Source organism: Trichomycterus rosablanca, chromosome 15 (genome assembly GCF_030014385.1).
Source record: "Trichomycterus rosablanca isolate fTriRos1 chromosome 15, fTriRos1.hap1, whole genome shotgun sequence".
In the NCBI taxonomy this organism is placed as follows: Eukaryota; Metazoa; Chordata; class Actinopteri; order Siluriformes; family Trichomycteridae; genus Trichomycterus; species Trichomycterus rosablanca.
The window spans coordinates 20,044,666-20,063,878 of NC_086002.1; the positions used below are offsets into that span (position 1 = coordinate 20,044,666).

The 19,213-nt window shown below is 35.3% G+C and overlaps 1 protein-coding gene across 1 annotated transcript in view; it reads right to left on the reverse strand.

The window, feature by feature from the left end:
- The window catches only part of LOC134328802 (histone H2AX-like), a 218,105-nt gene that overhangs the window by 95,647 nt on the left and 103,245 nt on the right, over window positions 1-19,213 (reverse strand). The gene's annotated exons all lie outside the window — the stretch shown is intronic.

A 19,213-nucleotide genomic window follows, 5' to 3' on the forward strand; every position in this document is an offset into this window, starting at 1 on the left:
TCTGTTATAAGAATCTAAGATTAGTGATGAACCATTTAGAAACATTACAATTTCATATATTATTACAGGGTGTTCCAGGTGGTCAGGCATCTAAACAGACAAAATTGTCTGAGGAGAGTGGATACCCAAAGCCCTGTGACAGACTGGCACCCTGGCCATGCCCTTGTTCCTACCTTGGAGTCTCACTGCCACTCTGTGCTGAAGTTTTGACCTGTGATACTTCTAACCTTACATCCATTCTTTTTCAGATCATCTGAAAGTATTTTTGGTTTTGTTTAATAAACCCCCTTAGTAAAATACTTTTTTTCCCATTATGCTTACATGAATCCTAAGCCACTTTTGATGACTATTAAGCATGTAATTTTCTATTTCTCTTATTAGGAACCTTCTGACTCAGTTAGTGCACTACCCTATTAACATGGTTTAAAGAAACTCCAGTAGTCCACACAAACCTCAGTTTTGGAATGAACTGGAACTGGATCAATCAAGGTATTCTTGACTAATCTAGCCATACTGTACATAGCTGTACATTTTTATACATAAAAAGGCTACATATATATTTTACATTTTAATGAGTTTTGGATTAATATTCAACCCCAAATCAGAAAAAAGTTGGGACAGTATGGAAAACGCAGTTAATAAAAACACAGAATTTCTTACATTTACATTTACATAAGATATTTCATGTTTTCTGTGGTCAACTTCATTTCATTTATTAATAAACATCCATTCCTGCATTCCAGGCCTGCAACATGTTCCAAAAAAGTTGGGACAGTAAAGCATTTACCACTTTGTAATTTTAAAAATTAAGAGCATTGAAGATGGGTCGTGGCTGGGTTTTCCAGCATAACAATGACCCGAAACACACAGCCAGGACAACTAAGGAGTGGCTCTGTAAGAGGCATTTCAAGGTCCTGGAGTGGCCTAGCATGTCTCCAGACCTGAACCCAATAGAAAATCTTTGGAGGAAGCTGAAACTCAATGTTGCCCAGTGACTCTGATCTGTATGGAGGAGTGGGCCAAAATCCCTGCTGCAGTGTGTGCAAACTTGGTCAAGAACTACAGGAAACATCTGACCTCTGTAAAGGTTTCTGTACCAAATATTAAGTTCTGTTTTTTCCATTGTATCAAATACTTATTTCATGCAATAAAATGCAAATTAATTATTTTAAAAATCATACAATGTGATTATCTGTATTTATTTTTAGATTATGTCTCTCACAGTTGAAGTGTGCCTACGATAAAAATTACAGGCCTCTCCATTCTTCTTTGTAGGTGGGAAAACTTGCAAAATCGGAAGTGTATCAAATACTTATTTTCCTCACTGTATAGGAGGAAGCTGGAGTGCAAACTCCAGCAGAACAACATGAGGGAGGTCTGGAGTGGAATGAGGACCATCACTGGCTTCTGGTCCAGCAATAACAGAGAAGCAGAGGGCAGCGTGGACAGGGCCAATATTTTAAATATATTTTTAATAAATAAATGTTTAATCTTTAATAATATATTGTTAATATACACTATTTTTAATATACACATATTAATGTCCCTTATATACTAAAAACCTTGTTTTATAGCTATTGCTTTTATTTTTATTTTAATATATAGTTAATATCGGTAAATCCATAATAAGTGTGTATCAGAGATAAATCTATTAAACTTTGACATGATTTAATATAATAAAGTCAAACTATTTTTGCTAAACACATATTCATGTCCCTCACAACCTACAAACCTTGTTTTATAGAAGCTACTTTTATTTTTATTTATGATAAAAAAAAAATCCATAATACTAAATCATATTATACTGGAAATAAGTAAGTAGAATGTGAGGGACATTAATCTGTGTATATAAAAAAATAATTTTACTTTATTATATAAAATCATTTCAGAGTTTATAGATTTATCTCTGATACACAATTATTATGGTTTCATTGATCTTAACTATGAATTAAAAATTAATTAAAAATAAAAGCAGTATCTGTAAAACAAGGTTTGTAGGATGTGAGGGACACTAATATGTGTTTATAAAAAATAGTTTGGGTTTATTATATTAAATCATATCAGAGCTTAATAGATTTATTTGTGTCCAATATAAAAGTATTATGGATTTATTGATCTTAACTATAAATTAAAATAAATTAAAAATAAAATCAATAATTATAAAACAAGGTTTGTAGGTGGTGAGAGACACTAATATGTGTTTATAAAAATAGTTTGGGTTTATTATATTAAATCATATCAGAGTTTAATAGATTTATTTGTGTTCAATATAAAAGTATTATGGATTTATTAGGCTTAACTATAAATTAAAATTAAATGAAAATATAAGCAGTAACTATAAAACAAGGTTTGTAGGTTGTGAGGGACACTTATATGTGTTTATAAAAAATAGTTTGACTTTATTATAATAAATCATATCAGAGTTTAATAGATTTATTTGTGTCCAATATAAAAGTATTATAGATTTACTGATCCTAACTACACATTAAAATAAATTAAAAATAAAAGCAGTATTTAAAAAACAAGGTTTGTAGGATGTGAGGGACATTAATATGTGTATATAAAAATAGTTTGTTTTTTTAATAAATTAAATCATAACAGAGTTTAATAGATTTATTTAGTTCCAGTATAAAAGTATTATGGATTTAATGATCTTAACTATAAATTAAAATAAATTAAAAATAAAAGCAGTAATTATAAAACAAGGTTTGTAGGTTGTGAGAGACACTAATATGAGTTTAGATTTTTTGTGTCCAATATAAAAGTAATATGTATTTATTAATTTTACCTATAAATTAAAATAAAAAAATAATAAAGGCAGTATCTATAAAACAACTTTTGTAGGATGTGAGGGACATTAATATGTGTATATTAAAAATAGTTTAACTTTATTATATTAAATTATATCAAAGTTTAATAGATTTTTTTCAGTTAAAATATAAAAGTATTGGATTTACTGATTTTAACTATAAATTAAAATTAAATTAAAATAAAAGCAGTATCTATAAAAAAAACAGTTTTGTAGGTTGTGAGGAATATTAATATGTGTATATTGGACATTCGACTTTCTTTTGGCTCATTCTTGGCTAATAAACATCCAAAATGTAATTACACTGCATGAACTGATACACTGAACAAACTACAATCAAATTTGTTTAAAAAGTTCATTTCTGTTAATTTTTTATTTCATGTTATTTTGTAAATGTTAGGTGCATCTGCGTTGAAATGCTAAGGAAGTGCTGAGAGAGCGTCTATAAAGTGCATGAAGCTGAGGTGTAGTAATTACCCAGTGGCATGTACCATCTAATACACCTGTATTAAGTCCTAGAGTATGGTTACAGTAAACATCCAGAAACACAATTTTTGATATGACGAGGGATGTAGTAGTTAACTAAGCATCTGCAATAGTTACTACAACTACAATACATATTAAAAGTCCCACAGTACAGGTACAAAAGTTAATTAAATAATGTAAAATAATAACAAAAATAAAAAATGCAAATGTTGATATGATGAGGGTTGTAGTAGTTAATTAGTCACCTGCACTAGTTACGACAACTACAATTCAAATTTTTATTTTTTACATTTTATATTTCAGAAAAATGCATTTGAATACAGAGCAATACATTGAAATCAATTGTTTCCAAAACAATGGCAGTCATGTACAGCATATAATATAAATACAAATGGTTTTTTATAATGGTTTAAATTCTTATATGGCTGATCTCTGTTCTAGTTTCCTTAATTTCACCTCCTTTTTTTTGTACCTTAAACAATAAGATTGTTACTGGTTTCATCTGAATCCCTCCCAGAAAAGGTGCTTTACCACTACCAGTTACAAACTGTCAGATTCTGACCAATCAGAGTAGTTTCATTACCCAGGCAGCTAATTGTGGATATGAGCTGTGTGATGCTGGAGGATCCTCCTCCTCTGTTCCTATTTCACATTTACCAGTGATCAGTGATCAGTGAAGTCTCTTACATGCTTTCTGTTTAATTATAGTAGCTCTTTTATACTTATCTACTAATACTCACTCATTATTACTCTACTAATACTCACTCATACTCAATATTACTCTACTAATACCCACTCATACTCATTATAACTCTACTAATACTCACTCATACTCATTATTACTCTACTAATACTCCATCATACTCATTATTACTCTAATAATACTCACTCACTCATTATAACACCACTAATACTCACTCATACTCATTATTACTCTACTAATACTCACTCATACTCATTATAACTCTACTAATACTTATCACTCATTATTACTCTACTAATACTCCATCATACTTATTATTACTCTAATAATACTCCCTCACTCATTATAACACCACTAATACTCACTCATACTCATTATTACTCTACTAATACTCACTCATACTCATTATTACGCCACTAATACTCACTCATACTCATTATTACTCTAGTAATACTCACCTATACTCATTATTACTCCAATAATACTCACTCATATTTACTATTACTCCAGTAATACTCACTTATACTCATTATTACTCTACTAATACTCACATATACTCATCATTACTCCAGTAATACTCACTTATACTAATTATTGACCTACTAATACTCACACATACTTATTATTACTCCAGTAATACTCACTTATACTCATTATTACTATAATAATACTCACTCACTAATTATAACACCACTAATACTCACTCATATTTATCATTACTCCAGTAATACTCACTTATACTCAATATTACTCTACTACTACTCACACATACTCATTATTACTACAGTAATACTCACTCATACTCATTATTAGTCCACTAATACTAACCCATACTCATTATTACTGCAGTGATACTCACCCATACTCATTATTACTCTGCTAATACTCACCCATACTCATTTTTACTCCAGTAATACTCACTTAAACTCATTATTAATCCAGTAATACTCACTCATACTTGTTATTACTCCACTACTCACTCATACTCATTATTACTCTACTAATACTCACTCATATTTATTATTACTTCAGTAATATTCATACTCATTATTACTCTACTGATACTCACCCCTACTGACTAATAATAATACTCATTAATACTCCAGTAATACTCACTCATACTCATTATTACTTTACTAATACTTACTCATACTCATTATTACTCCTGTAATACTCACTCATACTCATTATTACTTTACTAATACTTACTCATACTCATTATTACTCCTGTAATACTCACTCATACTCATTATTACTCCATTATACTCACTTATACTTATTATTACTCCACTAATACTTACTCGTACTCATTATTACTCCTGTAATACTCATTTAAACTCCTTATTACGTCACTATACTCACTCAAACTCATTATTACTCCACTAATACTCACTCATACTCATTAATACATTAATACAAGGGCCAGTGGTAGCTCAGTGGTTAAGGTACTGGACTAGTAAACACAAGGTTGCCGGTTCAAGCCCCGCCACCACCAAGTTGCCACTGTTGGGTCCTTGAGCAAGGCCCTTAACCCTCAATTGCTCATTGTGTTCAGCTCATTGTGTAAGTCGCTTTGGATAAAAGCGTCTGCTAAATGCTGAAAATGTAAATGTAATACTTAATTAATACTCACTCATACTCATTATTACTCCACTATACTCATTATCACTCCACTAATACTCACTCATACTCATTAATACTTCAGTAATACTTACTCATACTCATTATTACTCCACTAATACTCACTCATACTCATTATTACTCCACTAATATTTACTCATACTCATTATTACTCCTGTAATACTCACTCGTATTTATTATTACTCCACTAATATCATACTCATTATTACTCCAGTAATACTCACCCATACTCATTATTACTCCACTAATACTCACTCAAACTCATTATTATTCCACTAAAACTCACTCATACTCATTAATACTTCACTAATACTCACTCATACTCATTATTACTCCACTATACTCATTATCACTCCACTAATACTCACTCATACTCATTAATACTCCAGTAATACTCACTCATACTCATTATTACTCCACTAATACTCACTCATACTCATTATTACTCCACTAATACTTACTCATACTCATTATTACTCCTGTAATACTCACTCATATTTATTATTACTCCACTAATACCATACTCATTATTACTCCAGTAATACTCAACCATACTCATTACTCCATTATACTCACTCATACTCATTAATACTTCACTAATACTCACTCATACTCATTATTACTCCACTAATACTCACTCATACTCATTATTTCTTTACTATACTCACTCATACTCACTATTACTCTACTAATATTCACTCATATTCATTATTACTCTACTAATACTCACTCATACTCATTATTACTCTACTAATACTCACTCATACTCATTATTACTCTACTAATACTCACTCATACTCAATAATACTCCAGGAATACTTACTCATACTTATTAATACTCCAGTAATACTCACTCATACTCATTATTACTCTACCAATACTCACCCATACGGTTATAATGATAGGCTTTGGGCCCAAAGATGCAGAGATAAAAATAAGTTTATTTAACAATTATAAATAATAAACAACATAAAGGTAAAAAAGGAAAACAAAAAACAATCCGGGGAAATCCTGAACTAGCCGCTGGCGCCGCAGGCAACTGAAAAAGAGAAAACACAAAAACAAAGAGAAAACACACACACAAAACACAAACCCTGGTCGCTCACTTATGGGGCAATTACTTATCTCGCTACGCCACAGCGTAGCTGAGGAAGTAAAGAACCTTTCATGTTTAAAGGGAGTGTGGAGGGAGGCAAAGTCCGGATAATAATCCGGGTATAAAACAAGACTGTAGAAAAAAGGTTTTTACAAAATGCCAAGTCGGCGTTGTCACCAGTCAGTGTCTGCTGCTGGGAAGGAGCCGACTTAAGAGAAAAACATAGTGGCAGTACAGATTAGCACATTCAAACCGGGGTTGCACCGGTGGAGAAAGCAGTGGCTTAATCCCCTCAGCCAAATCAGCAGTGGTGAACCTAGGAATCAAAAAGGCTATTAAAGGCCGCTGAGGTTGGCTGTTAGCCCAGCGCTAGCCCGCTGCTAGCTGCACAAGCGGAGGCTAGTTAGCAACACCAAAAACAAACAGCAGCTTGATGGCTGCACAGAATCTCACCAGCTTTCCCTAAATGAGAAACAAAACCATAGGTTACCTCGGCCTTACGACCTACCCACCCAACCGCTCTAACAGCGCCTGGGGTAACCGGACTTTCCCTAAAAAAGGAAAAGGTAGTGCTGTGCAGCAGAGCCAAACAAGAGACAAAAGTGCGACGCCTGCAATCTGGCGACGCCCCCTTAAATAGGGAGATCGCAGCTGCAGGTCGTTCGCCCTAATTAGCTGGCCTCCTGCGATGCTGGGAACTGATGGTACATTCACCAGACGCCGCAAGCACCTTAACACATACTCATTATTACTCCACTAAAACTCACTCATACTTTTTATTACTCCAAAAATACTCACCCATACTATTATTAGAGTAATAATGAGCATGAGTGAGTATTACTGGACTAATAATGAGTATAAGTAAATATTACTGGAGTATTAACGAGTGTGAGTAAGTATTACTGGAGTAATAATGAGTGTGCGTGAGTTACTGGAGTATTAATGAGTATGAGTGAGTATTAGTAAAGTAATAATGAGTATGAGTGAGTATTAGTAGAGTAATAATGAGAATGAGTGAGTATTAGTAGAGTAATATGAGTATGAGTGAGTATAGTGGAGTAATAATGAGTCAGTTAGTATTAGTGGAGTAATAATTAGTGAGTAAGTATTAGTAGAGTAATAATGAGTGAGTGAGTATTACAGGAGTAATAATGAGTGAGTGAGTATTAGTAGAGTAGTAATGAGTATGAGTGAGTATTAGTGGAGTAATAATGAGTATGAGTGAGTAATAATGGAGTAATAATAAGAATGAGTGAGTATTACTGGAGTAATAATGAGTATGAGTGAGTATTACTGGAGTAATAATGAGTATGAGTGAGTATTACTGGAGTAATAATAAGTATGAGTGAGTTTTAGTGGAGTAATAATGAGTATGAGTGAGTATTACTGGAGTAATAATGAGTATGAGTGAGTTTTAGTGGAGTAATAATGAGGATGAGTGAGTTTTAGTGGAGTAATAACAAGTGAGTATTAGTAGAGTAATAATGAGTGAGTATAGTGGAGTAATAATGAGTATGAGTGAGTTTTAGTGGAGTAATAATGAGTGAGTGAGTATTAGTGGAGTAATAATGAGTATGAGTGAGTATTAGTAGAGTAATAATGAGTATGAGTGAGTATTAACGGAGTAATTAGGAGTGAGTGAGTATTAGTAGAGTAATAATGAGTATGAGTATTAGTGGAGTAATAATGAGTATGAGTGAGTATTAGTAGAGTAATAATGAGTATGAGTGAGTATTAATGGAGTAATAATAATTGAGTGAGTATTAGTAGAGTAATAATAAGTGAGTGAGTATTAGTAGAATAATAATGAGTGAGTGAGTATTAGTGGAGTAATAATGAGTATGAGTGAGTATTAGTAGAGTAATAATGAGTATGAGTGAGTATTAATGGAGTAATAATAATTGAGTGAGTATTAGTAGAGTAATAATAAGTGAGTGAGTATTAGTAGAATAATAATGAGTGAGTGAGTACTAGTAGAGTAATAATGAGTGAGTATTAGTAGAGTAATAATGAGTATGAGTGAGTATTAGTAGAGTAATAATGAGTGAGTGAGTATCAGTAGATTAATAATGAGTATGAGTGAGTATTAGTAGAGTAATAATGAGTGAGTTAGTATTAGTAGAGTAATAATGAGTGAGTATTAGTGGAGTAATAATGAGTATGAGTGAGTATTAGTGGAGTAATAATGAGTATGAGTGAGTATTAGTAGAGTAATAATGAGTGAGTATTGGTAGAGTAATAATGAGTATGAGTGAGTATTAGTAGAGTAATAATGAGTGAGTGAGTATTAGTAGAGTAATAATGAGTATGAGTGAGTATTAGTAGAGTAATAATGAGTGAGTGAGTATTAGTAGAGTAATAATGAGTATGAGTGAGTATTAGTAGAGTAATAATAAGTCAGTATTAGTAGATAAGTATAAAAGAGCTACTATAATTGGACAGAAAGCATGTAAGAGACTTCACTGATCACTGGTAGATGTGAAATAGTAACAGAGGAGGAGGATCCTCCAGCATCACACAGCTCGTATCCACAATTAGCTGCAATCTCCCCGGGTAATGAAACTACTCTGATTGGTCAGAATCTGACAGTTTGTAACTGGTAGTGGTAAAGCACCTTTTCTGGGAGGGATTCAGATGAAACCAGTGTAGATCATTTGGTTAAATGATGTTTGTTATGAGCCACTGTACTGGTGTGCGTAAGCCAATCGGAGTGCGGGATACTGGAATGTTGTTCTCTCATGTAATATGATGACTCGTGCTGTATGTTGTGCTCATGAAGTTTTCATACTTTAAACTTATTAAAAGTTATTGTTTTGTAAACCGGTGTCATGATTGACACACACCATATAAATAGTCAAATTCTACATGGTGTCAGAATCCGTAATGGACTTCTTGTCTTTGAATAGGACCAGTTATTTTTTATCTTTTTTCCCGGACTGTAACGGTTTGTAAACACTACTCGGACATTATGGCGGATAGATTTCGCAGACCCGATCCTTTGGAAAATACTGCAGATAATTGGCGAGTTTTGTGAGTATGACATTTTTATCGCCGCTGCACACTCCGACAAGCCAGCGATAACAAGGGCTTATATTCTCCTCAATATTGCGGGAGCAGATGCTATTGAACGTGAACGCTCATTCGTCTATGCAGCTGAAGTGCGCGCGCCCGGGGCAGATGGAGCAGTAATATCACCAGCAGAGTCTAGAGAGGATCCAGAATGTCTAAAGAAAAAGATTCGCGAAATTTGCAATCCCCAAAGCAACAGAACAATGGAAGGACACAAGTTTCACTCAAGAAATCAAAAACAAGGTGAAAGTATTGAGTCCTTCATCAGTGATTTGAGGATTAAAGCTAAAAGCTGTTACTTTGGAGATTTGAATGATGAACTTATATGTGACCGGATCGTGTGTGGTGTTACCAGTGACTCTTTGTCTGTTGAGAGATAGTGAGTTAACACTTGCAAAAGCCATTTCAATATGTTGCATCAACGAGATGACAGAGGAAAATAGCAAAACTCTAGCCAAACAGGCCTCTAGTGTTGATGCAATAAAGCCATTTTCGAACAGAAAGCGGCTGCCAAAACAACAGTCACTACCAAATACCATCACAAACTGCAACAATTGTGGAGGTAGCCATCCAGCAAAACGCGATAAGTGCCCAGCATTTGGACAACAATGCCATAATTGCAAAAAACTAAATCATTACAAAAGCTGCTGTAAGTCTAAACCACGAAACCATAACATAAAACCTTTCAAATAATCTGTGCATGAAATAGCAACCGATCAACCCACAACATGTGAAGATGAAACAATATATGTGGATGGTATCGAGATTGAAAGTTGTGTTGACTGTGTTCATTCTGATGTTAAAGAGACAGACGAAGGATTTGTCACAATGCACATAAATGGCAAAGCCACTGAAATGAAAGTTGACACAGGAGCAAAATGCGATGTAATGTCACTGCAGACTTTCAAACGTATAACTGATGGCAAACAGCTGGTAAAACAGAAAAGAACTGCCAATCTCATTGCTTACGGCGGTACCACCATCGAGACTGTTGGTATAGTCGAACTGTCATGCTACTTAAAAAATCAATGCCACTCACTACCTTTTTTCTTAGTGGACAGAGAGGTGCAACCACTGCTAGGATTCGTGCATGCATGGAAAGATGTCAGGAGCAACAGTGTTCTCGGTTCTAGACGCAAAAAAATTATTAATTAATTTCTAGACGCAGATTCGGCTCGATAAAAAGTCCTCAATGTTGACAACATTCAGCACTCCATTTGGGTGTTACAGATTTTTACGGATGCCGTTTGGTATTAACTCTGCAAGCGAGTTCAAAGTCTCCAGTACAATGAGAATCTACACCAGATAGGATTTAATTTTTTTTAACAGTTAGACAATAATTAGACAGTAATCAAAATGATATTTTTGTTCTGTGTGAATGATAAGATTAAACAGTCTTCATGCGTTTTTACTGAAGAACAGAAATACAACTCATCGAACAACAATTTATCTGCATGTGAACTCTGCACTCAAACTAGCAGCTGTTATTTTTATTACAGCAGCCCAAACCAGTGTTGCTCACACTGTTATAAAGTGTTTCCTCAAATAGACTAAGTAACAAACCATATTTGTTATTATGTAAATAAAATAATGATAAATAAAATAAAAATAAATAAATGTCTTACAGGAACCTCTAGCATTGGTCTTGGCTATTTGATGCACATAGTCATTAAGGAAATAAGGTAAAATAAGGTAAGGTGCATTAATAGCTTTTTTTTGATAAACTGACATGAGCATCTACATGCACCTTGAGTTTCCGTTTTTTTTTCTTTAATCCGTGTTCCTTCTTATGATCCAAATTAAAACCATGTAAACATAAAATGATTAAAACACTAATTATCACTTTTGTGATACAGTTGCAGTTGTGCACATTTTGGAAAGCTAAACTATGCAAGAGACAACAAAACATTTAAGAAATAGGGATTATTTTATTATAGGACATGCATTTTCTGTATATTTGTACACCAGAAGTTTGATGTTAGTTCATAAACTAATTTCATTTCTCAGATCCTGGTGATGGTGTACAAATACTTCTTCTGTCTTTGATTGCTGCAGTGAGAGACACAAACATGGAGCCTCACATGACAAATTACAATTCAGCTTCAGATATGAGACGTAAATCCCGTCAACATGTAGCAAAACGTTTAAAAACATTATTTTCTGAAATGCAGGATGAGACCCTTTTTACAGCTATTGATAGAGCTAGCAATGTTGACACTGACATAAATGAAATGATGCCAGTAGACCCGGACACAAACAATGAATGTGTAAATCTTCACAGTGGCTCAGGTCATGATGATCTAAATAATGAATTCAGTGAAGATTCAGTTAGTGAGAGTGAGGATGACTTTGATGGACAGGACCACGGGCTTGTTCTAGTTGCATCCTTGGCAAAATGGGCAGTACAGTTTGGTGTAACATTAGTTGCCCTCTCTGCCCTCCTGTCTATTCTTAGAATTCACCATCCTTACTTGCCAAAGGATGCTAGGACATTACTAAACAAAGACAAAGTATGTGATTCAAAGGAAAGCAGGAGGGGTCTATCACTACTTTGGGCTTCTGACAACCTTAATGTCATCTCTGCAATTTGGGACACATGTAAAGAACAACCACATTTTTTAAATGCAAATAAACATTGATGGTCTCCCACTTTTCAAAAGCTCTAAATACCAGCTTTGGCCTGTCTTAGGACTAGTGCATGAATTACATAGACAGTCTTTCCTAATAGCTCTTTATGGCGGAGTTTTAAAGCCAACATCTTTAACTGATTATTTGGGAGAGGTTGTTGCAGAGCTGAAACAGTTACAATCAGGATTTATTCATGAAGGGAAACGATTGTTCCTGAAAGTGAGTGCAGTTATCTGTGATGCACCAGCAAGAGCCTTTGTCAAGGGTATTAAGTCCCACACAGGTTATTCTGGGTGTGATAAATGTATTTTTGGTGTATATATTCAGCATAGAATGACTTTCCCACAAAAACATGCAGCTCTGAGAACAGATGAAAGTTTCAGGGAAATGACAGATCAAGATCATCATCTTAGCCTTTCTCCTTTCCAAGAATTAGTAGGAATGGTATCTCAGTTTCCCCATGACTATATGCATTTGGTTTGCTTAGGTGTTACACAGAATTTATTAGAACTATGGACTAATGGACCACTACATGATATGTACTGAAATCAGATTTGGGCCTGAAAACTACTGGCCTCAGCTTAAGAAAGCAAAAAAAATGCACACAAATGGCAAGATGCTCTGTGCATGCAATATACCAAGTACAATTGCGTGAAGTATATTTTTAGCTTTGCATCATATATAGATTTTACATACAAATCAATTCATTTTTTCACAGGGCTTTGGACTGTTCATGTTTTTTCATAGTTGGTTTAGTACATGTTAAAACATGATATCATTTGTTGTGCATTATTAAATGTTTGTATTTTACTTTTTTTTTTTAAATTCATTTATTTCTAAAATGTATTTTTCTATACATTTGGCTGTTAATAAAATGTCACTCTCAGTGAAACTCAAATGCATAAGTAGACACATGAACAACTCCTAAAAAAATCTTGAATTCATGCAGGAAAGGGTTAACATGGTCACAAGCTCTCATATTACCAAATCATATTACTTTTTATTTACAATTCTCCAAAAGTACCACAAGAGGGCGACATTACAAGGATTTTTTTAACATGGTCACAGGCTCTAGTATTACATTTAGCAGACACTTTCATCCAAAGCGACTTACAGCTGGAACAGTATACAGAGTAAGCAATTAAGGGGTTAAGGGCCTTGCCCAAGGGCCCAGCAGTTGCAACCTGGCAGAGATGAGGTTTGAACCGGCAACCTTCTGAGTACTAGTCCAGTACCTTAACAACTAGACTTCAACTGTCCTAATGTAATATTACCATATTATATTACTTTTATTAACAATTCTCCAAACGTGCCACTGTTTTGTATTACACTATATGTAATATGTACATGTGTGTGTGTGTGTGATCATGTTGTTTTCTCTAGTGAACACACCGTTTATACTTTCATTACCTTCAGGATGAGTCTGTGTCGCTTCATCCTCCATCATTTTCCTCCGCTGCTGATCGGTGAAGCTGTTATAGAAATAATAAACTCCTGCGGTGACAGTAGCGGCTCCGGCCACGAACAGCAGGGGGCGCAAGTTCACCTCCCTCAGTCCAGCGGAGAGATTTCACATAAACGCTTCATATTTAATATAATAAATATCGTTTTAAGAGAGAGAAAGAAAACACAGTGAACGCTGCGGGGGGTCTCAACATAACTGATCCTTCACCTCTCTTACTCCCCGCTTTATAGAACACCTTACTGTGACGTCACAAAGCCGGTGTTTAAATGTGAGCTCCTGAGTTTTAACTGTAATGCAGATCAGATGTTACTAACTTACCACTACTAGAGTTATCTGCTGACTTCACTCAACTTCTGCTCATAGGTTTGTTACATTTTCTCTGTTTACCTTTATATATTATACCTTTTAAGGTCTAAAAAATATTATTTTATATGAATATTACTACTACTTACTATTATTAATAATAATATTATAAATTATTTTAATTCAAACCCATTAACAGAAGTGTGGACAAATTGCAAAAATGCAAATATACACTGAACTTACTTGATATTAATGTGTACATCACTCCCACATGATCAGAAAATGGCCAACTGATATATTTTTCCTTGTCAAGCCAAAATATTTCATTCATTCACAAGATTTTAATTGTAATATCAGCTACATTTTTATTGCCATTATTTAAAGGTATTATGTAACTCAGAAGTAATCAGGTCTGAAAATCGAACTTGTTTTTTTTAAATTAACTAAATTTAATCTGCCACAGCAGCTCCTCTGCAGCTTCTACAGATTCACTGTGAACAGGGAGTTGATGGATATGCCGGGCAAAAATTGACCTCAACTCTATTTGCAACTCTGGGCCAGGATGAAGCCAGGGATGGCTGCAGTTCGAGCATATTATTTTCATTTATTAAGCACTTGGCATTGATAGCAGTTTTAACATTGATTTCTGTCTGATTATCCATAATATCACATTACTGGCATCACATAGGATGGTGCATATACACACAATGTCTATTATTTAGATATAGGACTAGTCACAATTGAAACAGAGATATCAGCCCACACACAGAGTGACCAACCTATAACGGTTATAACAGAGAGTTTTTATTGGATGGGCAGATGATTCCTTTGTGTGGACGATCTTAACTCTGAGTGAGCAATGTCCACTCCAGCCCACCTGTAGACATGTGATAACCCTGCTTGTGATGGTGAATATTGACTAAGATTAACATGGAATCAGCTAGAGGTTCAGTCAGATACATGCAGCTGGTGATTAGTTGTCCTGGATGGACTGTCCGATGCCCAGCTCAGATATTTTTGAGGGTTTATTTTGAGCTTTCCAAATGTATACCCCTAGAAAGCAGAAGATGTTGATTGTCATGGAGTCTCCAGAAGTGTTCTGGGTGGAATCCCACCAATCCTTGTTTTCACACTTATCTAAAAATGTTAGATTTTATGTTAGGTAAAATGAGAGATAGAATGACAAGCGTCTTTAGTACACAGTAGAGCAACGTTTTTAAACCTTTTTAAGCAACCCACATTTTGTCCTTGATTTTTAACCTGACCCAGGCAACACAAATAATGCATCAAAACAAAACACAAAGAAAATAAGCCTAATTAATAAAAATGGTGGCAATTTGGTCCCACTGTGGTTTACAAAATGTAACATAAAGCCTCCACAAGGGGGCATTCTTGTACAAGTTTATTTCATGTTTGTGCCTGTTAAAATTTGTTGATTTAATAATTATCTCTGCGACCCATTTTTGGCTAGTGACCCAGGGTTTGATAAACCCTGCAGTAGAGCACCCTTTTGCTGTTATGAGTTTGCAGTTCACTAATATTCTTGGGATTTTGTGCTACAACTGCCATCTTCAAATCCTTTGTTTGGAGAAATATTCAGGCGAGTGTGACAGCCACTCCAGAATCTTCAGGTACTTCTTCTGACACCAAGCCTTGGTAGACTTTGAGGTATCCTAGGATCACTGGCCTGGTAAAAGGTCCAATGATGCCCAAGCTTCAGCTTTCTTAGAAAACGCATAACATTTTCACCTAGTATTTCCTGATGCTTGATTGAATCTATCTTGCCCTCCACACACTGAAGAATTCCAGTGCCAGAAGAAACAAAGCAGCCACAAAGCATCACAGCGCCACCACCATGCTTCACAGTAAGCTCTTTTAGCGAATGCTTCATTGTTCCTCCTCCAGACATACTGCTGATCTATAGACCCAAAACATTATAGTTGTGTTTCATCACTCCACAGAACAGTATCTAAAAACTTCTGTGGATTATTTATGTGTTTCTGTCATATTGGCACCAACTTTTCTTGTGCTTTTGGGTCACTAGAGGTGTACATTTTGGGGTTTAGACATGGAGCATTTAGTATAAAACAATTACATTGCATACTAAAACCTTAGTTCCTGCTGCCATTAAATCTTGCTGCAGGTGGTCAGATATCAAGCGCCAGTTCTAAATCTAGAGATTGTGCATCATAACTGCCACACATTTCACAGCTCATTTGAATGCTCTGTGTAACACAGTATAAATGCTACTGAAATTAGATTTTTAAAACAAGTGTCACCCAGCGAGTGTCACATGCCAAATCCAAAGTCTGTGCATCATTATTAAAACAGAATCACACTCTTTACTGTTAGTTTTACCAAAATATGGTTTAAATGCTGTTGAGAGCCCAGATCTCCATAAATAAATGTACATGTTGTATTACTTAATAAAAGCTTGTGGGTAATTATTGTCAAATATTTATACGTTTTATTTTATACATCATTCTTGGTTGATTTTAGGAAGGTCAATCATTAGATGCAGCAGTTATTGAATAGCAAATGCACGGTAAGCAGCAGCTTTTCTTCTGTTTCTACATTAAGAGCATTACGCTTAACAGAGAAACACTTTTAACTTACACTGCACAACACCATGTCTCCTTTACTTATTTTTAATGAGGTAAAATTCTAATAACTGTTATTTGTTTATTCTTATTTTAATATTTCATTATTACAGATTGTTAGTTTTTAAAATAACATTAATATCTGTTTTGTTTATTACATTTCAAAGATGAAAATAACCATTTGCATCATGATGTAAAATAATAACTATTTAATTATTTCATTAAAACTAGTGCAGAATGAAGCTGCATTTATGTGCATGAATGAAATCTTGTGTTTATTGTCATGAGCAGAAGAATAAAGTGTGTCAGATAAAAGATGATGAGACTGTCAGCACTACAGAAGAGTAAGAAAAAAATCATGAACATGAACTTAAATCACCTGTATGGAGAATAAACAGCAAATTAGTGTAGAAGTGAAATGATTGAAACTGTAGTGTCCACTGTAGAGGTTGATATACATTTGAAGCATTGAAACCCGTGCTTGTAAGAAAACTATTAAATAGCCGCCACTGTAGTGACCACTATGCGTCAGAGGGTTAATATTATTATTAATCATTAACAGAACTGCTACACTTACTGCATCTTTTATCAGATACTTACATTATCATCATCTTCTATATTTAACATCATTAATAAGAATCATCACTTTGTTTATCATCATTTTAATCTATTGTAGTTTATTGCATTAATCAGTTAGTTGGTTTACATGTATGGTTAAATAGCCTAGTAGTTAATGTACTGGACTAGTATTCGAAAGATCGCTGGTTAAAGCCCCACTACTGCCAGGCTGCCACTGTTGGGCCCCTGAGCAAGGCCCTTAACCCTCAATTGCCTAGACAGCATACTGTCACAGTACTGTAAGTCACTTTGGATAAAAGTTTCTGCTAAATGCCAAATATGTAAATGGAAATAAAAATTACTCATAATTTTGCAAATACAGTGTATCACAAAAGTGAGTACACCCCTCACATTTCTGCAAATATTTCATTATATCTTTTCATGGGACAACACTATAGACATGAAACTTGGATATAACTTAGAGTAGTCAGTGTACAGCTTGTATAGCAGTGTAGATTTACTGTCTTCTGAAAATAACTCAACACACAGCCATTAATGTCTAAATAGCTGCAACATAAGTGAGTACACCCCACAGTGAACATGTCCAAATTGTGCCCAAATGTGTCGTTGTCCCTCCCTGGTGTCATGTGTCAAGGTCCCAGGTGTAAATAGGGAGCAGGGCTGTTAAATTTGGTGTTTTGGGTACAATTCTCTCATACTGGCCACTGGATATTCAACATGGCATCTCATGGCAAAGAACTCTCTGAGGATGTGAGAAATAGAATTGTTGCTCTCCACAAAGATGGCCTGGGCTATAAGAAGATTGCTAACACCCTGAAACTAAGCTACAGCATGGTGGCCAAGGTCATACAGCGGTTTTCCAGGACAGGTTCCACTCGGAACAGGCTTCGCCAGGGTCGACCAAAAAAGTTGAGTCCACGTGTTCGGTGTCATATCCAGAGGTTGGCTTTAAAAAATAGACACATGAGTGCTGCCAGCATTGCTGCAGAGGTTGAAGACGTGGGAGGTCAGCCTGTCAGTGCTCAGACCATACGCCGCACACTGCGTCAACTCGGTCTGCATGGTCGTCATCCCAGAAGGAAGCTGACGCACAAGAAAGCCAGCAAACAGTTTGCTGAAGACAAGCAGTCCAAGAACATGGATTACTGGAATGCCCTGTGGTCTGACGAGACCAAGATAAACTTGTTTGGCTCAGATGGTGTCCAGCATGTGTGGCGGCGCCCTGGTGAGAAGTACCAAGACAACTGTATCTTGCCTACAGTCAAGCATGGTGGTGGTAGCATCATGGTCTTGGGCTGCATGAGTGTTGCTGGCACTGGGGAGCTGCAGTTCATTGAGGGAAACATGAATTCCAACATGTACTGTGACATTCTGAAACAGAGCATGATCCCCTCCCTTCGAAAACTGTTTTTCCAACAGGATAACGACCCCAAACACAACCTCCAAGATGACAACTGCCTTGCTGAGGAAGCTGAAGGTAAAGGTGATGGACTAAACCCAATTGAGCACCTGTGGCGCATCCTCAAGTGGAAGGTGGAGGAGTTCAAGGTGTCTAACATCCACCAGCTCCGTGATGTCATCATGGAGGAGTGGAAGAGGATTCCAGTAGCAACCTGTGCAGCTCTGGTGAATTCCATGCCCAGGAGGGTTAAGGCAGTGCTGGATAATAATGGTGGTCACACAAAATATTGACACATTTGGGCACAATTTGGACATGTTCACTGTGGGGTGTACTCACTTATGTTGCCTGCCATTTAGACATTAATGGCTGTGTTATTTTCAGAAGACAGTAAATCTACACTGCTATACAAGCTGTACACTGACTACTCTAAGT